This window comes from Sarcophilus harrisii, chromosome 3 (genome assembly GCF_902635505.1).
Source record: "Sarcophilus harrisii chromosome 3, mSarHar1.11, whole genome shotgun sequence".
NCBI classification, from domain to species: Eukaryota; Metazoa; Chordata; class Mammalia; order Dasyuromorphia; family Dasyuridae; genus Sarcophilus; species Sarcophilus harrisii.
In genome coordinates, this window is record NC_045428.1 from 184,168,336 (window position 1) to 184,183,912 (window position 15,577).

Consider the following 15,577-nt stretch of genomic DNA (forward strand, 5'->3'; position numbering starts at 1 on the left):
TTGATACTAGACCAAATATAGCCAAAGCTGACTACATTTCTGATGAATATCATATAAGTAAATTCCAGCTGTGGAAAATTTGGTGAGAAAACCATCTATGACAAATATGTGATAAATATTTAATAAAATTATATACATACACAATACCAAGTGTATATGTGTATAATTATTAAATTATTATTTGTCATTACTAAATTCAATTCAGTTAATTAATCTAATTAATTAAATTTATTATTTTTCTATTATTAAAGCCTTCATGAATTAGATATAAGGTTTCATAAATCAGGTTTAGGAAAGATTATAACAAAAGAGAGGGGAAGGTCAAAAGTCTGACCTTCAAAAATGTGCCTGGAACTTAGGTTACCTCCATAGAACCATATAAGAAGTGACTTCTCTTTTTAGAAGATGGGACACCAACCAATGGAGAGAGCCATTATCCATTTATCCTGAGCTTGGGGAGTAGAGAGACCATGGAGAGAGAAAAATCACTTGGCTCTCTATATTCCTTACCTCTAAAACTTAGAAATTTGTTTATAGTAATCTATTATCATCAAATGCCAACATTCCCCTGTGACATTTAAGTTTTTTTTTTTTTCCTGTCATCCAATTACCTATTCATTCCATCATCATTCATTACCATCTTATTATGAATTTCTTATTTAGAAACAAGTAATCTTCAACTTCTAACTATTGTACTTATAAATATTTTTCCTGATATTAGGTCATTGTCACTATCAACACTGTCACAGGAATGAGCAATGCTAGACTCCCAATAGTTTCTTAATCACTAATCAAACCTGAACGAGATTTGCCATAAGGGCCCCTACTATTCACCTGAATCTCTAGTCTTAAATCGAAGTCCAGTTTACTTTCTCTGTATTTCTGAGTGACAGAGATAGTTTTTGGACTTCCCCCCTCTAATTATTAAATGTCTGCTAAAAACAGCTGCCCCCTAAAAACTCTATATCCACAATTCTAAATGATAATACCTCTGCTGGTACACTTCCCCTTGAAGTTATTTATTGTTATGAACAGATCTATTGGCAGACCTGGTGGGAGACAACTGCCTGAAGTGATAGAGTTTAGCTGAGACAATGCAAAACCTTACCAAAATTTCAAGCCAAAGATGTTTTTGGTCTTAATAGATCACAAGGACTATGAAGGAGTTGTGAAGTAGAGATCAGAGAAACAGTCACACTTGCAAAAGCTGGGGGTGGAATGAAGCATAGTAATGAAAATCTTCTCCAAGTTAGCCAAGTAACATTATGGAGGAAATAGCACAGAATATGTATGAATAATTACTTATTTCATGCAACACCTTTTGATATAGCATTATTCTGTATCAAGGCATGCTCACCTGAATCAATAGTCAATGTAAATTTTTGAATTCCTTCTCCATTCTTCTCAGCAACAGCTTTTACAGGGGCCTTGATCCTAATGCTTTCTTGCTGTCTTGTCCAGGACCTTATTCCATCAATCTTCACTTCTTGCTTTACATCTCTTTGTTGGCTCCTTTTCCTCTATCTAAAACTGTGGTTGGGTATCCTTAAACTCGACAACCTTTCTTAGCCCTTTCCACTATCCCAACTTAATTTTCATTTTAGTCCTATTTTTATTAGCTTCTTGAAGGAATAATTCATATACACTGTCCTGCTTCCTTTCTATACATTTATCCTAACTTGGCTTCTACCACTCTTTAGAAAATAATATTGATTTGATAATATTGAATAATATTGAAATGATAATTTCTCCTTTTTTCCTCTTTAACACTCTGAAGTTTTTGGCAATATGGATCATCACTTTCTCCTGGTTAATCTTTTCCTCCATTTCTATGATGTCACATTCCTAATTTTCCTCTTCCCTTTTTCAGAGCTCCTATTTTGATTATTCATATTACCCCTTCCTTCCTCATAGAGATCTTGCCCAAGAGTTTTTTTACCCTCTTGTCTATATACTTACCTTCAAAGATTTTGTGTACCTGTTTTCAAATATCATCTTTATGTAAGTGATTCTACTATTATCTTCTGATAGAGATAGGTCATATATATAGTAGAGAATAAAGCTAAACTAAGTGCTTACATAATAAAATATTTGTTACTCTGACTTCCCTCTACCATGATTTAAAAAGGGCATGACAGTAAAAAAGATATTTTAATTGATTTTTGGCCATCACTTCCTCATATTCATATCTAAACTTGACATTGCCAATTTTCTTCCAAAACCTATTTTTTTTATAATGTTCTTATATTTCTTAAATAGTATCAACAACTTTATAATAGCCAGCTATGTTAAAAACTTCTAAAACTATTTGATTTTTTCTTTTTTTCCTCTCTTTCCCTTCCCCATATATAAAATATATGTCTAAATAGTCTCAGTGGACTATAAGATTTATCTCAATCTCACACATTCATCTCCTTCTCATCCCACTAGTAAATTATCATTACTTATTTCTTGGCCCATAATTTTGCTTGTATTACCATTCAACTCAAACAGTCAGTTTAAGTGAATAAATCTAATTACATCATTTCATTAGTTAAAAAAATATTAATAATGTTTCACTTTTGCTAGCTTAATAAAGTTCAAATGTTTTAACCTGTTTTTTGTAGTCCTGAAACTCCACTCTGTATTTACGGGTTTTAAACTCACTAATCCCTGTTACATCTCCTGTTTTGCATACCAGACTATTATTTGTCCTGCACAATCTTGTCTTCATATCTTTGCTCACATTGTTCTCTGTTCATAGAATACTTTTAAACTACCCTTATCACTTCATTTTCCTCATTTTTTCCTACTGAAATCCTACCAATTATTCAAAGCCCAAGTCAAATTCTACCTACTCTTTTTCTTGGAAGTCATTTCCCAGAACAATTTTTTTGATATCTTTTATTATGATCTATTTTGAAAACATCGAATATGTCTTGTTTGTTTATATACCACTCTGACCACAAACAAGTATAATTCCTTGGATATAGCTAGGTATTTAATGAGCATTGGTTCAATACAACTCATTCACAAATTAGGAAATTGCTTTTTATAAGATATACACTCACCAAGAATAGAAATTTTGTTTGATATCATGCGAAGTTTAGAGAAAGATCTCTACTTATAGAACAGATTTCAGAGATCAGATTTTAGTGAAGTGCCACAGTTACATCACCAACCACCAACATGATGACACTAAGGACTTGGGGGTCAGAGATTATATATAAAAATGGCACATGGAACAAGTATTACCTATTTAAAATTGTCAATCCATTTAAACCCACATACCAGTGGAGGGGAGAATTCTTGGTGCCACCTGTGGCTGCTGATATCAAAAATTACTGTTCAAATATGATGTTTGGTGATATCAAAGATGAATTGTTACATCACATCTTTAAAAATGTATTTGCTAATAATTTTTTTTCTCTATAAAATATTAGGATTTACAAAGTGCTTTATATACATTATGTTACTGACAACATATGGAAGCAATATTCTGTATACGTGCTTTCTCAAATGAGATAATGAGGACTATTTGCCCAATTGTATTTGTCAAAAAATTTTCTTCACAGAGCCTCATGCCAATGAAAGCTTAGAGATGGAGAGATAGGTGGATAGATAAATGGATAGATTAAGTAATTTAAACAGTCATGAGGAAAAGTGATCAAAAGTTTGGAGAGAAAAATGATTACTTCTGTTTTGGATATACTGAGCTTCAAATTCAAAGGATATTTCCAAGTTCAAATATAGATAATTTGGAAATGCAGTCCTTTAGTTCATGGGAAAGACTGTAGCAAAATATACAAATTTGGAATATATCACAGGAAAATTAGTCAGCTAAAGACAAATGGACACTCACACTTAGGGAGTGAAAGATAAATCACACATAACCAATGAGAAAAAGTGTTCAGATAGAAAAGGAAGATATGTAGAAGAAACAGTATTATTTAATTCCTCTGGATTTGTCTCCACATCTGTATAATAAGGAGTTTGGATTAGATGATATTTTAAGAAGCTTTACAGCTTTAAAGTTATGTTCCTAATCCAGAGCAGGAAAGATCAGCAAGAAATCAATGTCAATTACTGCAGAAAAGTGAAGGAGGATAACAATAATGTAATATTGTATAGAAATAAGAATTTGGAATAAATATATTTTGAGAAGGAGTAAAAATTAGTAATGAAGTAAAGTAATTAGTAATGAAGGAAAGGAATGAGACAGAGGACAGGTTAATAATTCAGCAGGTTTGCAAGGGTCCAGAAACCTTCACTGGGAGAGGGCTTTTTTTTTTTTTTTTTTTTTTTTGTTTATTTGGTTGTTTGGTTTTCCTTTTCTCATCTTTTATTTACTCCTAAAGTTGTGTGTTAAATACATGAGCATATTTCTAAGTTGATAGAAAATTTACCATTAGGAAAATAGGCTGCTGGTCTATTCAATAATCATTCAAATAACAAGCATTTTATTAAATGCCTACTTTGTTCCAGGGGTAGGTACATGAATATAAGCACAAAGAATAAAATGATCCTGACTAGCAAAAAGCTTGCATTCTAATAGTGGATACAAAATATCATAAACTAATTGTATATAGCAAATATAGAGGGAATAAATAAAAATATGTGCAAAGTAATTAAATACAGGCTACACAAGCAAGAAGATATTAGCAGTTGGAGGAATTGGTAAAGGATTCCTTGGGTTGCATTTTAAAAGAAAACTGTGTCTTTATGAGGTGGAAGTAAGAAAAGAGTTGCAATCCAGGCATAAGAAAGATAGATTATCACATGGGGAAGAAGAAAGAGAAAGCTACTTTGGCTAGATTACATAGTGTCAAAGAAGGAGTGATATATGGTGAGACTAGAAAGATTGACATGAAGAAGGGAAAAAAGAATGAAAGTATTTATTAAGCATTTTGCATGTATCAAACTCTGGAGATATAAAAAACAAAAGTGAGAGAATCCTTATTTTCAGAGAGCTTCCATTGCTACAGGAAACAGAATGGCACTCAGGGTAGAGATTTTCCTTAGAGAATCAGAGAGAGTTTACAAGTGGAACCACAGGACATTTAATTTTCACACCCCCTCTAATAGTAATGTTAGTATTGATTTGCTCACTGTTCTCAGACCAACAGGCAGAAAGCATAAGGGGGATGGGGGAGTATAAGAAGGAATACAAAATATAGCAATATTCCCATGTTTTTGGTGGATAGTTAGGATTGAAGCATATTCTGAAATCTAGTATATACAGGTGAATTTGTATTCACTCACCAATCAATAGTTTAGTCTCTAAGTAGATTACAAAAGAAAGTAGATTAGTCCCCCAAGAGAAGATGGGATATGTGATATATAGAAGTCAGGTCACAAGTTTAGTGAGCCTAGGGCTTGCCTAGGGCCCATATTATGCCAACTTTTGCCCTCTCAATATTGCAGAAATAATATATTGCTCTCAGAGGTATTTATAATTTTAACTAATTTTAACAGATATACTGGTTTAGTAGCTTGTGGGTAAGACATAGATTTATCTTTTCTGGTTTTAAAACTATGCAAATCCTTCATAATTCCACTTATCTAGTTTATGTTTCAGCATGGGTTAATAAGGACATGCACACACACAAAACCAAACTTGAATTGATCAAAGAAGCTGAGGCTAAAGTCTTTAAAAATATTATTTTTATTTTCTGCTTTTCAGCTGTAACACTCTTGTTAACTATAGAGGAATGAAATAAAAAGCATAGCTTATAGTAAATAGTAAAGATAATACTTTATTTTGAGAATTAATATTTGTATAATAATATAAAGAAAGTGAAGGTTTCGAAGGTATCAGTTAAAATCTAGAAAAATCATGAAGTCATTGTAGATTGTAAATTGCTCCCTGAAAATGTCAGCCCCAATTGTTCTTCAAGCCAAAATATGTTGACTTATCAAAAAGGATCAAGTTAAAAAATAAAACACTAACACCACCAAAAAATAATAAAAGACAAAAAAATAGTAACTAAGTTTTTCTATTACATTTCTCTTTGTGTCACTGGTGCAAACAGAATCTTGAGCTAGAAGAATCATAGGCTTGGCACTAGCACTGCAATTTCTATGTTGCCATATCATCTATCATTGTAAACATTCACTGAGGTTATTTTATGATAAGAATTATATTAGGCACTGGGGATACAAAAGCAGTCATGCATTTGAATTCAAGAAATATTTTCTGAGTACCTACTATGAGTTGGAATGTGCTGGACATTCTAAAAGAATTAAAAAGTTATTTGGGACAAAATACAAGATATAAAATAATAACTGATACTAGAAGGAGGTATAAAGTAAGTGCCAAATAAATGGCACAGATATTGAGTCCTAAGTCTTTATGAAGTCCAAAGTTAGGAGTAGAATGTAGTTAGTAAGTTTTGTTAACATTGAGAATGTATACATTTGGGGAAAACTGGAATTCCACCAGTTTAAGGGATATATGGCTGGGGAAATGAGGAAACAAATTTTGTACCTAAAAAGATTACAACCTGTGATTTAGTAAATCAGGTCTAAGGAGTTGTCTACATCACATTGAGTTTAAATGATTTTCCCAGAAGTATAAATATATGGTGTCAGATCCAAGGTTTTCTGATCCTACACTTAATGATGCACTTAGCTTTGGTCAGCCATGATTTTATGGGATAAAAATGTATTCTAATCTATTTAAGGAGTATTAGTATTGACTAAGAGGTGTCTTATTAAGACATAGTTGTAATTTAAAAACAATTCTATTCTTTTTAAAATTTGTTTCATAATACATTTCATCATAATCTATAATATATATATATACACAAGCCACAGGGTTTAGTAAGCTTCTGTCTTCTTAATCAAATTTTTTAATGTTCTCTTCCATCACAGTGATGAGAAGGAAAATAAATGATAATAATAACAACTAATATTTATGTAGTATTTACTATGTGTCAGGCATTGTGGTAAGTGTTTTACAATTCTGTCATTTTATATTCTTATTTTATCTCACATTTTGAGAAGTAGGTACTATTATTATCCCCATTTTACAAATGAAGAAATTCTGGGTTTAACAGGCATTAACTAACCTCCAGGATCACACAGTTAGTAAATATCTGAAATAATATTTGAATCAGGTCTTCCTATCTATAGGCTTACTCCTCTATATACTGTGACACCCATTGCCTCTAAGAAATAGAATAAATATAAAACCAACATCTGTTAAACTTTCAGTCAATGGACAAAGAAATAGTCTTGTATAGTCTTGTGAGAAGTGGTTAGATCTTCAAACAACAAAAACGAGTTGCATCTGCTAATTAAGAAGATAAATGACTTCTGGTTAATATGGATCCATAAAATATTGTAAATAAAATGAGATAAATGAGTTCTACTACATGTATCCCACAAATATCTGATAAGGAAGCTATGCTGAGTAATGATAAAGAATATATTAACAAAACAGATATAACTTTACCTACTTGCTTCAGAACCAAACCAAAACATGATCAGACACTTAGAGATTGTGAAAAGCACTATGTCAGGGAAGCTAGCACTAGCTCAAATAAAGAGATCTAAAAGCCAAAAGCTTTGGGAGAGAGTTCACCCTTGTATATGGACCTGTGATTTCAGGGAGAGAAGAAATACCAGGAAAGCTAGTATGAATTCCTGTAAAGAGAGTTGAAGGCAATAAACTCTTTGAATGAATATGTTTCAATGGGATTGTAAGACAGCAGGAGCTCATGGATCTGAAGCTAGATACTGGCTCTACATTGTTAGAACAGAAGTGAGAGATTGAGTTTGCCCTCAGTTCACTGAGTAGGGAAATAAGACCAGGAACCTGTGTAATCTTTGGAGTCTTGGGAGGGACAACAGTGGTTAGAGAAAATAGCACTTGATTATCTATATAAGGATTTCTTGTAGGATGTTGGAAACCAATATCCAACAGAGTCCTTTCAGGGCTACAATAGGAAATAGAACCACCTCTCGCTAATGCTATGTACAAGAAGAAGACAGAGACAAGTTGAGGTTGGAACTCATACCAGACCACCAAAAGAGAAAAAAAAAAGGTTTGAGGCAGAAAATGATTTAGTGCCAGCCATTCCATCAACTAAAATAGCATCCAGACTGCAGAAAAGAGGGATAAAACAGACTAAACAGTGCAACTTATCCAAGAGTGCTAGAAATGACGGAATTTGGACCTAACACAAAGCAGTCAATCAAAGAACTGAGATTGGAAATTTGAATAAACAGAAGAAAGGACAAACCAAACTCACAAAATAGTAGAAATTAAGAGAAGTTCAAAAAGAAAATTCAGAAGAAAGTAACTCCACAATAACATATATAATCTCTGTACTCCTAATCCAAAATGACTTGGTCACATGGAAAATAAGAGTGGTTGAAAGAAATAAAGCAAGAGATGAAATTAGAAATTTAGAGCAAAAAAAAAAAATGGAATGAGAAAATCACTAAGAACAAAAGGAAGAAACAATAAAATACTTGGAAAATAAAGTAGGGCAAACAGAACAAACACATACACACACACACACACACAAATGTTAGAGCAAAGAACAATCATAACACCCCACCATCTATCCAAAAAAAAGAATAGAAAAGAAAAAGGAAAAAATATGTCTATTATTTTTTAAAAAATGACATGTAAAATAGTTCCAGTAGAGATACTTTATGAATTATGAGATTCCTAATCATGAATCATGACCAAAAAAAAATTTAGATACTATCTTTCCAGAAATTATGAAAAGGAATTTTCCTGATATATTAGAATCAGAGGGCAAAATAAAAATAGAAAGAATCTACTGTTCATCTCTAAAAAGAACCTTAAGTTAAGATTCCTGAGAATTTCATAGCCAAAATACAGAGTTTCCAGGAGAAATATAAAATACTTCATCAGACTCTCCCTGCCCCTCCTTCCTAAAAAGGATTTTTCATAGAATAGAAAGCTATCAACATTTTCTGATGAAAAAAACATACTTGAGTTAAATTCTGAAATATAAGCATGAGACTCAAGAGATACACAGGTAAATTTATGGAAGGATTATGGTAATGATTATATTGTTATTAACAATAGCAACAACAACAATAATAAATAGAACAAATATTTATAAGCAAAACAAGGTTCAACCTCTTTAGTAGATAATAAAAAGAATGAAACAATAATGAAAGAAACAGGAATCAAAGTCTGGGCTTGATAAAGAAAGGAGAGACAGAAAAGTAAGGAGAGACCATTTCAAATGTAAATTATTGTTGTGATCAGATCCCTTCTCTTGATCCATCCCCTTCTTTACAAAGAGAGGGATAAGAATAAAGAGAGAAAAAAAATATAAGAGGATAGGAGGGAGGGATGTATTATTTGAGAATTTCTCTGTTATAACAACTGTATTTCTTCATCTATCTTATATAGATGTTAAGTATATCTTAACAAAAATCAGAGTGCTTACTATATGCCAACCATTACTAAGTACTAGATAATACAAATGAAAAACTTATAAAAAAAACCTGTTGCTGTTCTCAAGGAGCTTACATTATAATTGGAGAGACACCATATATGGAACAAGTCCCATGGTCCTTTCAGCTCATAGGCAAAACAGTTTGTAATGCCTCTTTAAAGTTATACTTCCATTTAAAAATGCCAAGGGAGGCAAAATTCTATTTCTGAGTCTCTAGCAACAAGGATTGTTATAGAAACTATAGGTGACAGGTTTCATTTCCACAAAGGTTGTTTCCCAGGCCAATGATTATTGACCTTGGGCTGGAAGAATTCTATTCCCAAGTTCTCAGCTTCGGAGAGTTCTGGGACATGAGGGATGAAAATAGTGACTCACCCAGATGATGGCTGGAAGCAGGATCAGTGATTAGTGAAAAAGGGATATTACCATCCCCAGAGCTCTTGTGCCTATCTGCCTATTGGTGGCAGAAAAACAGTTGTCACTGGTGATGATGAAGAATGTGGATCCCCTTTTTACAAAAATATTTCCCTGACAAGGATGACTGGGGCATTAGGCTGGAAATAACTCTGGTAGTTTTATTTATCTGAGTTCATCATTCTTTTAGTCAAAATACCTAGATACACTAAAATTAGAAACATTCCACATTCACTTTTTGGGGGGATGAGTGTTGAAATAGGTAGCTAGTCTTATAAAGATGGCCAGAACTCACAGGACCACCTAAACTTCTAACAATGGCATTCACATAATCTTGAATGAAAAGTGAGTTTCACAAACAAAAATCACTTTCCCCCTTTCAGTCTAGTCTTTTTGCTTTGTATAGCTTTGCCCATAAAAAATGTCTTTTCTTCATAAAAATGATTAGAAGCTTTTTTGTTGATTTGTTTCTCACTAGTCTTTTATTGTTCTTCAAAGTTCAAGATGACAATGCCTTAGAGGAACCAACAACAATTTCTTAGGCTTCTAGCTATTTTGCAACACTGCTGTTTTCTTCGTAGTATTTTGTATTATTATCATTGACTGTAAATAATTTTGGTTTATTTTATCCTATTGTATTATGGACTTGACATAGTTGACTTTTTCACACCAACAACCTGTGAATAATGTTACACAGCCACATATCAATATCCAAGAGATACTGAGCTGTGTATTTTAAGAACTACAACTTTTGTGTTTCCTTAAAAATATCCATTTTAAAAACTAAAATTCAAAACACAACAAAAAAAATTAATGAAATACATGATATGAATTCCATTCAACTGGCCAATGTAAAATGTTCTGAGACAGCCTAGTGTCAATAAAATGACATGTATATGCATGATCATTACTGTCATATAATGAAACCACATCAAAATTATTGCTTTTCTCAAGTATTTTACATACCATTGTAGGAAGCTGCTTCAGTAATTCAGGAAAATGGTAATAAGGTCTTAATTAGTATATTTTTGTGTATATAAGAGAAGAGATTTAAGAGATTCATGGAAGGAGTATAAATAAGAAATGAGAACTCTTTGGATTTAGAACATGAAGAGGTAGGGGTCAAGGGTGGTGATGTCTTCAAAAGAAATAAATGTAAAAGGAATTAATGAGGAAGTTTCTGGTGAATTTGATGATTTTCTTTATATGTATGCATGTTGCTCCCTTTCAACAGAATCCAGGCTCTTTGAAGAGAGTTACTGCTTCTTTTTTGGCCTCTGAATCCCTTGTACAAACACTATGTCTAACACTTATTGAACTGAATTGGTAAATTTTGGAAGTTTCAGATTTTAGGGTCTTCTGAGCAATACTCCTCTATGGTAACGATGGGAATGACCATTAGAACCTTGAATAGGAGACACAAACAAATCCTAATGAGTTTTTAATAACAGAGGTTGTCTCAGTGTTTCATGGATTGAGCTAGAACTCTGGGAGGAATAAAACACAAAAACATACCTCTCTGTTGACATATAAAATAGAATGGCAGGTTTCTCAATCACTTCACCTTCTTCCACAACTTTTTTTTTTCTTAATAGAGTGACATAGAATAAGAGTGGATTTCTCCATTTTCCCTGTATTCCTTTTTAGAGAATAGTTAATGATGACTGCTTTGGAGGCATATGAAAATGGTTAATATTTCCTTGTCCACACAGCCTAAGAGATTTCTTGATTGAATTTTTCCAGTCCAAGAGATATCAGCAGACAAGGCATTGATAGAGTTCTTTCATAAGCATGAGGATAAAGAAGACACGCCTAAATCACTTGAGAAGGTAGTTACAGACAATATTCTTAAATCCCAACTTTTTGTGTAGAGGATGAGAAATTTTGATCTCTTAGGCTATAATAATCCACACAGTCAATAAACATTTACTAAGGGATGTTTTGTGTCAGACACTTTGCTAGGCACAGAAGATACAAAATCAATAGTGAAATAATTCGTATTTTTGAGCTTATATTCTATCAGAAGGAGAAAAACTGTACATATACATATTTTTGTGTATATGTAAATATATATAATATACATAGGTTATGTGTGGTTATACACATAAATGTGTACATATAACATACACACACACATATATATATATATATGTGCACATCATTATTATTATGTCATTTAATTCTCAAAATCGTGAAAGCTATTATTATCCCCAGAAAAGGAAAGAAATTAAGCGACTTGACCAAAGTTAGACTGTTAGTTCCATAGCTAGTATTTGAACTCAGGTCCTTCTCTGTCACAAAGGGAACAAGTTCAGCACTTTTTCCTATCTCACACATCTATAGGTATATGCAAAATAAATACAAAAGAGACACAAATTCATGGAGGAAGTTACTGGCAGCTGGTGAAAATTAGGAGGGGGGAATGATCATCTAGGAAGATGATCCTAGATTGTGTTCTAAAGAAAAGCAGAAATTCCAAGAAGCAGAGGAGAGAGTATAATGTACCTCAGATATGAGGGATGGCCACTGCAGACATAGGGTGCTGCAATTGAATTTCAGAGTGTGTGAAGAGGACAATAAAGCAGGAAATAAATAGTAGGACCAAGTCACAAAATGCTTTAAAAGTCAGAGAAGTGTTCATTTATTGCTAAAGGTAAGAGAAAGTCTTTGGGACTTATGGTCATACCTCTACTTCTGGAGAATCACTTTGATAGTTAAAGGATGGATTGAAATGGGCAGACTTGAAGCAGGAAGATAAATTAAAAAGTTATTGGAATAGTTCAAATGAGACATGAAGGACCTGAACTAGTCTGTTATCTGTGAGAGTGCAGAGAAGAGGACAAATATGAAAGATATTGGGAAGAGTAGAATTTAACAAGATTTCTCGACTAAGTAGTAAGTGTGATGAATCAAATCTTGTAACCAGGAAAAAAAGAGATATCTTGGGCAATGCCAGTCTTTCTGGTTGCCTAGTGGGTAAACTAATCAAACACTATCAAATTAAAAAGTTTGAAGACTAGAGAAAGGAGGGGACTTCCTCTGTGGTGCTTCCCCTAGATGTGAGAACGACCATTCAAGAGGCTCATGCTTCTGAAGTGCATGAAGCTTGCCAGCTTCCACCATCACTATTTTGGTTTTTGTTATAGATAGATCAAATCAATTAAGAATGATCTTTTATTCATCATTTCCAAAAGAAGACTGCCTCTTTGAGGGAATTTATGCTATGAAATGAAACTACAGCAGAGATGTATGAGAGGACGGGGAGGGGACGGAGAGACAGAGAGATAGACAAAGACAGAAAGACACACAGAAAGAGTGAGAGATTTCACTGAAAGACCTAAACTCACTTCACAGTCAGTTTTCTTCTGAGGAGAATTTATGCACTAATAGAAAGCCATATGTGTCTATCACAGGGCGAATTTTGTGAGGATATAAACCATTCTCCCCTGTTCTCCTTCCTTGTATTCCTAGTGCTTGATATAGATTTTTTTTTTTGAACTAGGTGAAAGAGAACATTCTTTGCCTCAATTGCTACTTAGCCTTAATCATTGAATGGGTATGACCTCAGTCAAATTGTGACAATAGCTTTAAAAAGGCCAAGGTCTCCCATTTTATCCAGGACCATCTCCAATCCTCCTGATCCAAATTTGATCACTGGACCCAAATGGTTCTGGGAGGGGAAAGTGAGGCAGGTGACCTTGCACAACTCTCCCTCACTTAAATACTATTGATTTGCATATCATGACAAAACCTCCCTGATGTCATGGTCCTCTTTGTGAATAAAGGACAAACAACAACAACTTCTCATAGGATCTGCTCTATTAATAAATGCTTTTTAAAAATATGATAAATGTGATTATTTAATCTGTATATGGACTCCTGTATATGGATATTTTGGGGTACTTTGGAGTTTTTCTGTATGTTTATGGGCTCCTATAACCTCAAATTTTTCATTTTTTTTTTTTTTCTGTGAAATTAAGGCCTTCCTGTTCCTATACCTTTTACTCCATGGATTTGTATGCTATCTAGGAACCTCATTATCCACATTTTGGAAAACATAGGTATAAGTGTATTTAGAGATTTCCCATAGTAAACTTTGGACAAGAGCATAATGAGTCAAAAAAAGAATTGACTTGCTGGGAATGGCTTCCAGGATTATAAGTCATATTTGTGAATATAAAATCTTAAAGAATAAAAGTTTTGGTTCACAAATTACATAAATAGTGAAAACAGCTATGATAATTTGCATTTTATGGTGTGATTTTTTTCACAATAGTTCTTTAAGAAGGCAAGCAGAGTATCTATGTAGTTTTGTTTTGTTTTTTACAAATATCCTCTTTGTGCATTATTTTAAATTTTTTGTTCAAAATCAAACCATTGGAATACAACTAATTGTATGGAATGCCAGGGATAATTTTTTTTATATTGGTGAGAGGAGTAACAAAAAAATCGCAAAATTTATGACCAAACAGAAATAGAGAACATTATGAAATGCTAAGTGGATAATTTTGATTACATTAAATTAAATTAAATAAATTACATTTATTTTGCAAAAATAAAATCAATGTAGCCAAGATTAGAAGGGATGTAAAAAGCAAAAAAACAATTTTTACAGCCTGTGTTTTCTGATAAAGACCTCTTTTCTAAAATATACAGAGAACGGAGTCAAATTTATGAGAATATGTCCCTCCTCAATTGATAGATGATTAGGCAATTTTCAGAAGAAGAAATTAAGGCCATGTATAGTCATATGAGAAAATATTCTAAATCTGCTGACTAGAGAAATGTACATTAAAACAATTCTGAGGCACCACCTCATACCTATAAGATTGGCTAAGATTATAGGAAAAGAAAACAAGAAATGTTGGAGAAGATGTGGGAAAATTGGGAAACTGATGCAGTATTGGTAGAGTTGTGATCTAACCCAACCATTCTCAAAAGCAATTTGACATTGTGCCCAAAAGGCTGTATAACTGTTCAAATCCTTTGATCCAGCAGTGTCACTATATCAGTGTCCCTGTACTATATATACACACATACATACATATGTATAGTGTCATTACATACATATGTATATGCATAATAGATATATGTATACATATTTACATGCTTATACATATATATGTCTTATTGAACTTATCACCCTAAAATGTCCCTTCTAATTTTATGATTTTATATTTTTGTTTGTAAACTTCTATGATATTATGATTTGTAAAGTAATGAATCAATAATGAAGATAGCTCTTAGAACATGAAATTAATTGTTCACTATTAATGACAAATAACATTTCATTTTTAAAATTAGGAAATAGAATTTCTTCCATTTTGCTGTTCCATTACTTTTAGTAAATCTAATAAGGCCAATAGTAGTGAATTTCTGAATGTGTGGGGTCTATTTTGGAGACATCTTGTTTTATATATAAGCAGGGAATAAAAAGGTATTCAATTTATAATATGTAGGAGAGAAGGTAAAAAGAAAAGGTATAAGAAAGCTTTTTTTTTTTTTTAACAGAAAAAGATGCTAAATATCAACGATTCACAAGAATACATGAACAGAAAAATTTAAACAGCAGCAATAACATAACTACCACAGAATTCTCAGATATTGACATTTAAAGTATCTCTGCATATTACTGTTTAAAGAAATTCTGAAAAATAATTTTACATTTTTCCTCAGCTCTATACTGAGGTAATGAAGATATAAAGATCTTATAAGGGTGAGTGACCAATCTCTCCTAG